Below are 13,677 nucleotides of genomic sequence, written 5' to 3' on the forward strand. Positions count from 1 at the left end.
CAGCAAATCTGTATTTAGACTAGATGACACAGGAAACAAGCTTAGACATTTTTTTTTGTTTGTTTGTAAAGTGGAAAGGGGAAAGGAGGAGCAGAAACTAAGAGGGCTGGCCTTCTCAAATGTTCTCCCTCTGCATGCTCTAAAACACACACACACACACACACACACACACACACACACACACACACACACACACACACAGACACACACACATCTGATTTCATTCATGCCCATACAGCCAGATACACAAGTCTATGTCTCAGCTCTCAATTGTACAGATTTTTGCAGAATATCCAGATTTTTGCTTCATATTTTTGGTCTATTCCTCATAACACTGGTGATTTTCTGGCAAATCAGTGAGGACTGAATTCACTAAATAATGACAACCATTTAAGTTTAGGGTTGCCACCTTTGGTGTCTCTAAAACTGGACCAAGGCCACACCCCTCACACCATCTGTAACCCCATCCATTTCTGCCTCTCTCCTACTCACTTTCCACCCATTTTGTGACGTAATCATGACATCAGCCAGTAGGAGACAACATCTTTTCCATTCTGGATGCTTTCTTTTGCCAATTAACTATGCCTTTCTGTACAAGCATAGCAAATCTGCCGATTTAACAAATTCGATTGTCTGTTTCTTTTTTAGGAACAAAATAAAAGAGTTTGTACAGCGTCTTCTGAACTACTGAACAATCGGTTTGATTTCCGGACAGTCCAGAAAAAAACTGGATAGGTGCAACCCTATTTAAGTTTCAGTCTTCATATCATTCAGAAAATGCATTGTAACACAAAACCTTTTATTTCAGCAACTTTTTAAGATTACACAAGCAATATTTAAAATTTGCCCCTATGTTTGAACCTTTGTCCCCCAATTAATTTTGGCTTTGTCCAGATTTCTTGTGCTACAAGGTTGAGAGGTATGTATGTATGTACATTAACACAACCTCCTCCCCCACTTTTCTGTTAAACTGTATTGAACTTACCTGCACAGAAACTTCTTCCATTGAAGTCAAAGTGTGACTGCCACCTTTTAACAGTGTTAAAGTCTTACTCCACAAATAGTAACTTATGCAGTAACATATTTCTCTGAATCTCACAGCAGTGTAAATCAAGACCCATAAACATTTCTGTGGGAGATTACAAAGCTAATTAGCATTAACCACTCCCTTGATTGCCTCATTGCCATGCAGCTCAATCAGTGAGGCCGCCCTCACCTTTGATGCTCCTGTTAGTGGTAAACTTCAGTGGTATGGCAGACTATTAACCAGAAAAGGTTACCATGTGGGTGAGGCCGCTGGTGGTAACCCTTTCTATATCCCAGGGTACATCTGTAAAGCATGCTTACCAAGAGAAAAGTAGCATTAGCCTTTAACTGACCCCGTAAATGTAAATTTATTTTTGCAAATATCCTCTAACTGCACCCGTATATGCATATTTTTGCAAATATCACTGGCTAAGCATACTATAGCATCTCTAATTAGGCTTACGGTGGCAGCCACTGAAACACTATCAGTGTTCACCAGTTATTTATAGAAGCCCTGAAACACCTGTAATAAGCAGTAAGTGTGTATATCAATGAGTGAAAAAAAGAACATTCCTGCTTGTAATACAATCCATCCATCAGCATAAGACATTATGAACTGAAATAATGCAGTAAGGAACATTCTGCCACAGAAATTCCCTATCAGTAAGGAAAATTCTGCCACTGAAATTCTCTATCACATTGATTTACTATGCATGTATTTATGAATATCCATTCATTTTCTGGTACTGAAATGCAACACACCATGTTTTATATATATATATATATATATATATATATATATATATATATATATATATATATATATATATATATATATATATATATATATATAAGTTTACAATCAAAATTCCGAGTGAAGAGATTGGCTGAACCCGTGTTGTCAAACCATAATTTGTGCAAGTGTTAGTTTAGTGAATGCACAGTGCATTCGTAGATATGTGGTCGGCCTTCTGACATGAGATCACGGTACATCAGGAAATTTGCCCTTTTCCCCACTGTAGTGTAATCTCTGAGTTGGAATATTTAATCTGCGGGAGGTGTGACGGGTGCAGCTGCCCACAAGGAGGGTGCAGGGGGATTTGCCTCCTCCCCGCTAAACAGTTTCATCACATGGTATATAGTGTTCATCTAGAATCTACAGATGTCGAGAAAGGTCGAATTCACTTAAGGAAGTATGTTTGTGAAATTCTGACCTTCTCGGCATTCTGCTTTGACCATCGACGTTATGATAGTAAACCATATATATCTATCTATATATATATATATATATATATATATATATGGGACCCAGACACTTGCGCGGATTTAACTTTCACCGAAAGTCAAATTCTTGCTCACACATACCCGAAATTGCTGTTCATCAGTGCGAGTAAGGGAATATTCCTTTACTCCACTGTAGTGCGACCTTGGAGTGAGAATATTTAAGTAAGGGGGTGTGGAGGGTACAGCCCCCCACATTGGGGGGGGGTGCAGGGGCGAAGCCCCCCCTGCAAAAATATTTAATTAGTGTTTTTTTTTTCCACAGTTTAATGGAAGCGCTTTTTCGATTAAAGCGCTTTCATTAAACTGTGATTGGTATATATGGATTCGGACACTTGCTTTCTCGAGCAAGTGTCCTAGATCCATATATATATATATATATATATATATATATATATATATATATATATATATATATATATATATATTATACACACACACACACACACACACACACACACACAAATAGATATGCGTATGTATCAAATAAATAACTGAAAAATTGTAGAACACCCTAATACATTTCACTTTATCACAGCGAAAACAATGCAGTTATTAAGTTTCCATCTGTCACCCAATCATTCCGGGGGGAATGGCCTTAAACTGCAATACAGCTCTCAAACATCCCACAATAACAAGTACAACTTCCATATCCTCTGCATGACATGTCTCCCTCAGCATATAAACATGCTTTGCTGTCCAACAGGTCACAATCCAAATCTGCTTCATACCCTTTGCATATCTACTTGTTTAACAAAGTAGTCCTTCGGTCTTCATTCACCACTTAAATGAACCTTGCATCTCTTACTCTCAGACAGATAGAATCTCAGAAATCCGATACAGGAATGTTTGCAAATAAAAAATACCATTATGTTGATTCTATACTTTTTATTCATTCTTTTCTTCAACTGCATCACAAACTGGAAGATAACTGAATCTATGTAATGGCAACTAGTCATGTCAGCTACCAGGACTTACTAGAGGGTGAAAATTAATTGTTTATATTGTGAATGATTGTCTCTACAGCTTGTGATTTTCAGTTCCACTAAAATGACAGCATTACGTGTTATTAATGAAAAGCTTCAGAAACTAGCATGTAATAAACATTTGCATGCCATGATATACAAATTAGTGTCTTAATGATGTCATTACCTTAAAATAAAACAACTGAATCATAACAATACATTTTACATAACTTGTTTTTAAGTATTAAACTTAATGAATTACAGAACAAAATATTACACTGGTTTACTTTTGGGGGGGGTTGTCCAGTGACTGCTAAGCTTTGTTTACCTTCAGGGCGCATGTTTTAGTGTGCTTCAGCATGTTTGCACAGCATGCTGCTGTGCTGAGCATACCCGTCCATTGGGGTGTGTCTACTGCTACTGAACAATGTTTACCCGTGCAGCGCGGGTTTGAGCAGTGTGGCGCAGTGCTCAGCAAGGAAGGCTCTCAAAAAAAATTTGGCTGAGAAAGCCAAATGGTATATTAATTACTGATGAGCCCTGCATCACTTAAACTAGGGCCATTAAACCCCTTAATGATGTACTTGGCTGGTGGAATGCATCATAGGTAGTCAATCACACAGAGTACACCTACAGCAGAGCGCTATAAAGTATGCATACACCCTACAATCTGAATTTTCCCCATAATCTGCACCATTGGAGTACAGACTTGGGAATTTTAACCTAGAGAAAGCTAGGGGCTGCTGCACATCTGCTGCACGTCTGCTGCATATGTATGTGGTAGATGCTGAGGTCAATGCAGCTGCTGATGATGCTGATCATATGCCTAGACTGAAAAGGAGAAGAGTGGTCAGGCCCAGGGCAACCTATCAGGAGCTACATGAGCTGGAGATTGTAGAGCACTACAAGGTGGACAGGGACATACTACAACAACTCAGTGAGCTATGCCACCCTCAACTCAGACCCAGAGACAACAGAGGGGAATCCATCCCACTGGAAACAAAGGTATGTGTAGCCCTTAGGATACTAGCTACAGGTACTTTCCAAAGACCAACTGGGGACATGATAGGGGTCTCAGAGGCATCTTCTTCCAGGGTACTCCACCAGTTCCTGGATGCCATGCTACCACATGCCAGTGAGCACATTTATTTTCCCCACATGCCTGAGGAGATGGCCAGTAGTATGCGACTCTTCTACTATGTAACACACTACCCTGAGGTACTGGGTGCCATAGATTGTATTCATGCACACATCAGGGCACCACCCGGTGAAGAGGGCAGAATCTATGTCAACCGCAAGGGGTACCACTCCATCAACTGCAAGGTTGTGTGCAATGCCCAGGGCATTATCATCAGTGTATGTGCTGGTAGCCCTGGCAGTTATCATGACTCCCATATCTGGCACACATCACAGCTGTACCAAATGTTTGCTGGGGGGGGTGCTGGCTATGCACTGGAACCGTGAATGATGACACCCATCAGAAATGTATACATACCCACCGAAGAATGCCATAAGGAGATACATGCACAAACCAGGAACATCATAGAGCATGTGTGTAGACTGTTGAAATCGCAGTTCTGGTGCCTCGATATATCTGGTGGAGCCTTACAGTACTCTCCAGCCACATGTGCACAGATGTTTACGGTATGTGCCATGATACACAATATGATCCTGCAGAAACAGCTGCAGCAGGATCAGCAAAGGGAAGGGAAACACAGACCCCCCACCAGTGCCTAGGTCTCCACAGCCGCACCCACAGGGGGACTCAGAGGAGGAACCCCCCCTGAGGCTGTCCCTGTAGGCAGACGTAGGTGTGCTCAATATGCTCTGGTGTTGGCCAAGAGACAACACATAGCACATGCAATGACAACCTAGGGCACTAGGGACTGACACCTTACACTGACTCCCATATATATTAGTAAACTGATGCCAGCCAGACCTCACAACCTGTACCTCACCATGTATTGGCTGTGGACTGCATGATTCAGACAGAGTCAGCCCTGAACTACAGATCTGTCAACTGCTGCATTCACAAGGTAAGTCACTCTCCCATACGCTACTTGTAAGGGGTACTACAATATGGTAGCATATGAATGGACCTGCAGCATGTATGCAAGGGAATATAGTGGACTATATATAGTGTGCTACTGATTTACTTGCAGAGATCTATAGTGGGCTACTGAGCTACTTGTACAGATCTAACAGCCACCTGGGACAACAGGTACTCTATTCACTAGTATGTGCCCCATAATAGCCACTAAGCCACACAGCTGGAAACTCCATGATGGTATTCCAGGGAGATGCCAAACAGTGGGGTTACAGGACAGTCGCACAACTGTCTATGCCAGCATAGGCTGGTCATCCCCCAAGCCAAACACATCAGTGTTCCCATACAACTGCTGTAACAGTAAGTCTGCAATGATACACCAGCAGACCACACAATTCATGTAACTTGTTGATAGTGTGAGGAGTGAAATCGCTCCATCTGGTGGCTGGTGTGGCTCACTGGGCCAGGGACAGTAGCATATGTGATGGTGCTGATGGTTCCAATCTGGCAGCATCCAACATCTTTTGCATGTGAGGTACTCATACGGTGGTAGTCCCACAGACTGTCATAACCCCTCCATCTGTTACTGCAAGAAAGCTGGACAAACCCAGAGTGAATGGAGGCACAAAGGGCCATAACTACAGACAGACATTATACACGCTCTGAGTAACCTAGCAGGTGGGTAGTATAACAGCAGGCTACAACAGATCAGATTAGCTGCAGGATGTAAAGGCCATCATTTAAATGCATCAGTAGGTACAACAAGTCAGTGACTACTGTTTACAGTATAGCACCAGAAAACCACAAATGTATGAGGAACAAACCAGACATATGGGGCGAAATGCTGGACATTCAGCAAAAACATGTACAGGGAGGGGAATGCAGACTGTCACCCTGTGTGTGGTGTTTCACCATGTAACCCAGACACATCATACCTCTCAATCTCTTAAAGCAGGAAATCTGGCCAAATAACATGAATAGAAGTGGGACCAAGACCCACAAATTGGGACAGGTTGTAAATATTTGCTTCAACAAACATAGAATGTTGATAGAATAACAGGTCCTGCAGTAGCACGACTCTCCTGATGTGCGCAGAGTCTGAAACTCAAATGTCTGTCTGTATTTGCTTATTTCAATCTACACTGGTGTGCCACTAATTTGCCAGAAAGACGCAATGTTTTGTGAAATGGGCCAAAAATATGAGGCAAAAGCCTTGACAGTCTGTGAAACTCTGTACAGTTCTGAAGTGTGAGTCACATATTAGGGTCAGCAAACATCCAGGAAATACCTTGGACAATATCAGGGAACTGCAGTACTGTGGTAACAGGTGCAGCAGCCAATAGCCTGCAGCACACAATAATCCCAGACTAGAGTACAGGTAGCTCTGGCCTGGAGTCACCTTGTAATTACTGACAATCACACTGGGCATGCTCCTACACTTAGCTAACTTGAGCCAAAGTCTGTTGCCTCTACTGCCCAAAGACCTGCTATGTGGAAACATGTCTGTACAGACATGCAACTAGGTATACATATTTGTATATCCCTATCCCCCTCACATTTAATTAGTGTCTATCAGTATATGGCACACACAGACACACACACATATATATATATATATATATATATATATATATATATATATATATATATATATATATATATATATATATATATATATATATATATATATATATATATATATATATATATATATATATATATATATATATATATATATATATATATATATATATATAATATATATATATATATATATAGAGAGAGAGAGAGAGCAATATAAAGTACAGTCATACATAGACTTCCCACATACATCTACATAACACATTTACATTACTTATACACACAACCACATTTAAGGAGACATCCCTGTTGTACACATTTATATAGATATGGGCAGGGATGTACGAATGGCACCTCATACCCCAGAATACTGGGGTTATCTGCACATACACATCACAACAGTTGTCCGATGGCACCAGACCAAGGCTGCAACAGTACATAATCCACACACACACAGACCCCTGTGTCTGCGGACTGTCACCCTGTAGACAGACATAGGTACGTATGTGGCGTAATGTGCAATGGATGCAACGCATGCCTGGGACAGGCCATATTGTCCCTGGCTACATGTCCACCTATCAAACTGCAAACAGCCACATATTGTCATTCTAGTAAGTGTACACACATAGCAGGGATATTACCAGTATCTCACTCCAAAGACACTAGATACAATAACAGTACCAAGCAGTATCACTCTGCAAGCCACACATGCTGTCTAACAAAAAGCCACTTTGCGTACTCCACAAGTACTCTGCCTGCATCAAAATATACAGCAGACATAACCTGTGGTGCATGTGATAGGTACTGTGAGTCTGTAGTGTGTAATACTAGATTGGTAGGAGTTTCAATCTCATATCATCCATGTGTGTGTGTGTGTGTGTGTGTGTGTGTGTGTGTGTGTGTGTGTGTGTGTGTGTGTGTGTAAATATATCCCCATACAACACTTCAAACAAGCTTGTATGAGCTATCTCTGTGCAATGTTTATGCATTTTATGCTCAGTGACTAACTGCAAGCCTCAACATTGGCATCCCTTACAAGGCCTGCTGATGTCATCTACCTTAAGAGTGCTGACTGACAGTGTAATATCAGATAAACATCATGGTGCATGCGATAAGTACTGTGAGCTATAGTGTGTACTACTAGACAGGTAGGGGGTTCTACTCTCACAACATCCAACTGGTATGTGTGTGCCTGTGTGTGTGTAAATATGTCCCCTTGCAGCACCAGAGACATGCCCATGTGACCTACCCCTTTGCATTGCTTATACATGTTATGGTGCTGTGACTAGCTGCTGGCCCTAAACTGCCCTCCAATACAGAAGCATAATTGATGTCCACCACCATCTAGAGTTGTGCATGCAGAATACCCAGGTGATGTATCAAGGGTAGTAGAGTGTTTCACAGGGTATGAAAGCATGATGATGCTGACTGTCCCCGTTGTCCATGACACACTTTTCTACACATATGCACCTAGGGAGCCATGCACGTACACTGACATACCCTGCTGATGCCATATCTCTGCTGTGCTGCCTTGCCATCATGTGCTGCTGTATTGCCGCCAGGTGTCCATAGTTGAACCACTCAGACTCCTGGGAAAAAAACAAACTCAGGTCCATGACACACCTGTCATTCTGTAACACTACCACCAGTTTACCATCAGACAACAAAGTTACACAATGTTTGATGTGTAGTTTTGACAAATGTCAGCATACAGTACCTGTCATGGCCCACAACAACCGCCATGGCATAACACTACTGCACTACACAAACACATGCAACGTGATACAGTCACCCTGTGCATTAGACACATATATGCAGGTCCCCGCATGGATGGCACATATGGCAGGGCTGTGGCACAGGTATCATCATATGCACAGGGTGTGGTGTGGGGGTGCCAGAGGCCTAGGCTGTGCCAGAAAGTTGACAGCACATGTGTGAGTCAGGAAGGGGTGCTGGTCAGATGGGCCATGGAGAGGTACCATGTGTGTTTGTTGGTGACCTGCATGTGACAGTGGTGTTGGAGTGTGTGCGTGTACACAGTCAAGGCCAGTGCTAGCCCTACATATGTATGGTGGACAGCTGTGGACCATACATGGTAGAGTGGACAGTTCACCATCTCTGGCCATGAACATGGAAACTGGCTTCACCAGGAGTAGCACAGGCACCACCATGCCGAAGGTCAGATGCAGTGCTAGTACCGGATGGTGACTGCTGTCTGCTGGGCCTGTGTCCCCCATGGGACCACCCAGAACCACATTCCCATGGCCTGCCATGTCATGGTATGGACAGCAAACTTTCCTCTGTAGCACTGGAAGTACTGCCACTACTGGAGCGAGGGTGTGCATGGCCACGTGGACTCCCAGCAAATGGTGTTGCTGGCCTACATCCATGTGTCCAATGCCCAACTCCAACCAGATGTTCCAGCACAGACAGCATGCGCTCAAAGACAGATACTGTCTCAGCCCACTGTCTGTCCACTACATCACTGAAATGATCCAGGGTATCAGCAATGCGGTGGAGGCAGTCACAGATGTCAGACCATGCTGCATCCATAACCCTAAGCATCCATCTAGTATTGAATTCAGAGCATGCTTTTGTCTCCATGACAGCCCAAAATGTGCAGCGGGTGACCGGTGATGTGACACCTGCAACAGGAGGTGGATGGGCAGCAGTCCTCCTTCAAACACCCCTGTCAATCTTCCTGTGTGGGACCTCACCAGTTCTCTGGCTATGGCCAGTCTCTACACTCACTGACATGATAGTTCTCACACTGTTCTGTACTATGTCACCACCCTCTGACTGTCCAATATCTGTGGCCTTTGGTGACTAGGTATGTGTGGGCATACTGATGGTGTGTGGGAACAATGGGGCCAGAAGGGGGGTGTCAACCACTGGGACAGTTTCAGCCACTGACAACCCCACCTGTGCCTCACTATGGCCACCATCATTATCAGCGTCCAATGAGAAATTGACATCAGATTGTGAGGGGGAACAGACACCAACCCCCCTGTTCAACTGTGAGAAGCAAAGCAAAAGCAGTACATTACCATCTGCACTATTATGTATGGTAATCCACACAGACTCATAATATTGTGGTTTTCTGTCGCAGCTGCATTACATGTCCCACATCTTCTCATCTCTGATCACATGCACAACACGCAAATGCACAACATACAGAGACAACTAAGACCCTATATACCATGCATGTCACCTACTTCTAGGTAATGATGCTAGTACACTACACCTGTGAGGTATGCAATATGACAGTGTATGTGACAGAACTATACATAAAACCCAGTACACCTATCTTAAGAATAATATGCCAGTTGTAATATCACTGCCTCAGGTATGTACCATCTCCCTATTGTATTTGAATGGGCATCTTGGAGTAATTGCCTCATGTATAGCAGGCTGTGTAGTTGCTCATAACTATAAGTTCACACATGTTAATGTTTGTACAAATACACACATGTCATTCCCTAGGCTATGCACTGTAGTTAACTGCTTCAGAATGGAACATACAATTATTCTACTCTGGCTATGTACAACAGTTGTGCATAAGGCAAAATGGCAGCCCTTAACTTTCATAAGGTATATATGATCTGTAAAACAGCAGTATCACACTTACCAGGTACAGGATCATGGACTCTTGCCACACCTGACGGACCTATGAAAAGATGAGGGAGAGGTATGGTCAGCAACACCAAATGGTGCAGTGTTACAAAGTAATATGTGCGTATATCCACATGTACAGTATCTAATGTGTTACTGCCAATATTGCTGACATTCTGAGTATGTGTGCACAGCTGTGGGTAAAACCAACTGTCCCCCAATGCAGATAGACCTGACACCCTTGTACTGGTCTGTAGAGCCTGCCACAATGACTGCTAATGTAGTATATTGGTGAACACAGTAAGCTTACCTGGACACTCCTCTGATGTGGACGCTGAAGCATCCACTTTGAGGATGCATGGTGTGATGCATGGCTGGGAGGTGCTGGTTAATCCTAGGTTCACCAGGAATTCTTCTGTGGCTGAGAGTGGTTGCTCTGTTGCAGGCCCTCCACTGGTGGCAGCACGATCCCTGGCAACAGTAGCTGCCCTTTGACGTGTGGCATTGACCATATCTCTGGCCCGGTGTCAAACTTGCTTGTAGGTCCTGTCCTGTTGGCCAATCAGATTTACAGACCTCACAAGGTTGCCCCACAATGCTGCCTGCTGTTCATGATTGTGGTGACCTCCTGAAAGCAGGATGTGATTGTGGAGTCTGATGGCATCCAGTATACCGTCATTCTCTGCAGATGAAATGGTGTATGTCTCCATCAGTACATTGTACCTGCAAGACAAGAGGAGAACACATTACAGGACCAGATGTGTGGATGTCCATTTATGTACAGACCCTACACACCCATAATGGCCTGCACTATCCACTGCTTCCTCACATGTCATACCCCACAGTCTGACAACACACTACACGTGTGGCTATCACAAAGATAGTAGCAATACTGGATGCTATGACAGATTCTGCTGTATATGTCTACACCCATCACTACTGTGTACTGTGATGTATCCCCTACAGGTAAATCCCGACTAATATGTTATACGGCTACTGTCAGACAAAAAGCAGTGTGCTATTACAAAAACTATACTGGGACAGTCCAGCAACACTGGTGCAACACAATGACAGACAGCAATGAAAACCTGCTGTAGTATATATTCCCTAAAGGCATCATACCGCTCAGCTATACAGATATTTGCAGGATGTCACTATGTTTGCCTCATAACTGTGGTCCTTTTTGCACAAACTTGTGGATGTCTGACAAATGGTTGTCCAGTCATTGATGGCTGCTGTCAAGAAATTAAAACAGAATCTGTCACCCATCAGACGAACACACTTATACTACAGTAATATCTTATTCACATTCTTACTTTCTATGGCCGATATGTATACTCTGTCACTGAGTTTGAGACTTTGTCTCCCCATTAATTATCGCTTTGTCTTGATTTCTTACTGTAGGAGGTTGAGTGGTATGTTAGGCATAGCTCTCAACCAGACAGGGATAAATGTCTATGAAACAGGGACTTATCCAGAGTACATCTGGGTAGCAGATAAAACAGTAGCAGTAACCTATGGGAATTAAAATTTCATGACTCAGTCATTACTTGCTGTCTTTACAATAATGTAATTGATGTGCAACACACTGGATTTGAACCCATGACTGTGTGTGGCAAAATGTTCAGTATGCAAGGTGTTTAACAGACTTAGCTACTGAGTCATTCCTGGAGCAGGTGTAGTTGCCAGATATATGTGCAGACATACAGGCTGTGACACACTTTATCTGCATCCATCAGTATGTGCATGTCTTTCAAAGGCAGTTGTTCTGCAGCAGGGTCCCAGATGAACATATGTACTGTGCCACTGATGCCTTAGCAGGTGTGTTTAAAGATGTTGCAGGTAAAAGGGAACATTTACCTGCTATCCCAGCCCTAATGTACTGCCATTATTATTTATTTGGCTGTCTACTAGTGTATTTTTGCATCAAAGTCCCAGGTACACTCCCATTTTTATTAGGTTTGATTTCAGTCTGTCAGTGGCAATCAGTATGTATTGCTGGAAACACCTGTTTTAATCAAGATCTCTGTGACCTAGGGGCTTAGCATGGTAGGCTGTAGTTGACAGGAGCCCGGGTTCAAAACATAGCAGGGGTGATTGTTTTGTACATGTACCAAACACTGTGAGAAACACATAAGATCATTAAGGCACATTAAAGCTCATTTAACTGGGTTTGCACAGTGCATCACAGAGTGCCACATCACTGCACTCCACTTAGCTCTGAGCAAACCTGTGCTAAAAACTTAAAAAGAAAAAGGGGAGGTGATAGAACAGTGGTGAAATGGGGGCAAGCAGGGGGAAGAACATACTGAATGGCAGGTAGAGATGTACAGGAAGGGTGTAGGAAAGAACCATAGATTTCCATTTCTTGTACAGCAACAGCTGTGCAATTTGGAAGATTTTATACATGAATTTGGACTCTAAAACCCCAGAGTGAGGGGTGAGGACAACATAAATGTGCTGTCAAGACAATTGGACCAAATTAGTTGTGTCCAGTGGAGACGTGTGCAAAATGGAGATCTATGTATGGGGCGATATTTTATTTGTGGAACAGGTGTCCATTTATTTTTTTAATAAGGAGAGAGTGGAATGTTGGGGAAGAGATGTAGGTACATGTGGGGAAGTAAGTTGGGTAGGAGAGGATGCAATTGTAGAAAGACAAGACAGTAGACAGGGGCACTGTGTGACACATGAGGGGGTAAACACCTTGGATGTGGAGGGTGTTGTGGAATCCAAGATGCATGTGCCTCTAGATAGCAGCAGCATAACTGACATCCCCACCCATGGCCAGCTGGCACTGCACCTTCACTGCACCAAAAATGGCTATACTAGAGGTTGGGTGCCAAGACCAGCTGGTCCCATCAGGTTGTCCAGTCTGCCCTTAATCCAGTGCAGGCAATGTTCACAGTTCCTATGAACAATCCTGCACACTATGGCCAGTAGTTGATCCTGGGTGACTACCCCCATCCACCACCACTCACAAGGGGTGATGGGCCCCATCACCTGAGGCGGTTCCACCCAAAGGTGGTGCAGAGCCAGCAGAGGGGGCATCATGGGCTTGGGTTCCAGATCTGCTGGTACACGGTGCCATGGCTGGCTGAGGTAGGGTAGGTGGATTAGCCTACCCTGACGTGCTGTGGTTATGAAGGTAAACCAATACATATA

Source organism: Protopterus annectens, chromosome 17.part0, assembly GCF_019279795.1.
Source record: "Protopterus annectens isolate FY-2018-M chromosome 17.part0, PAN1.0, whole genome shotgun sequence".
Classification (NCBI taxonomy): Eukaryota; Metazoa; Chordata; order Ceratodontiformes; family Protopteridae; genus Protopterus; species Protopterus annectens.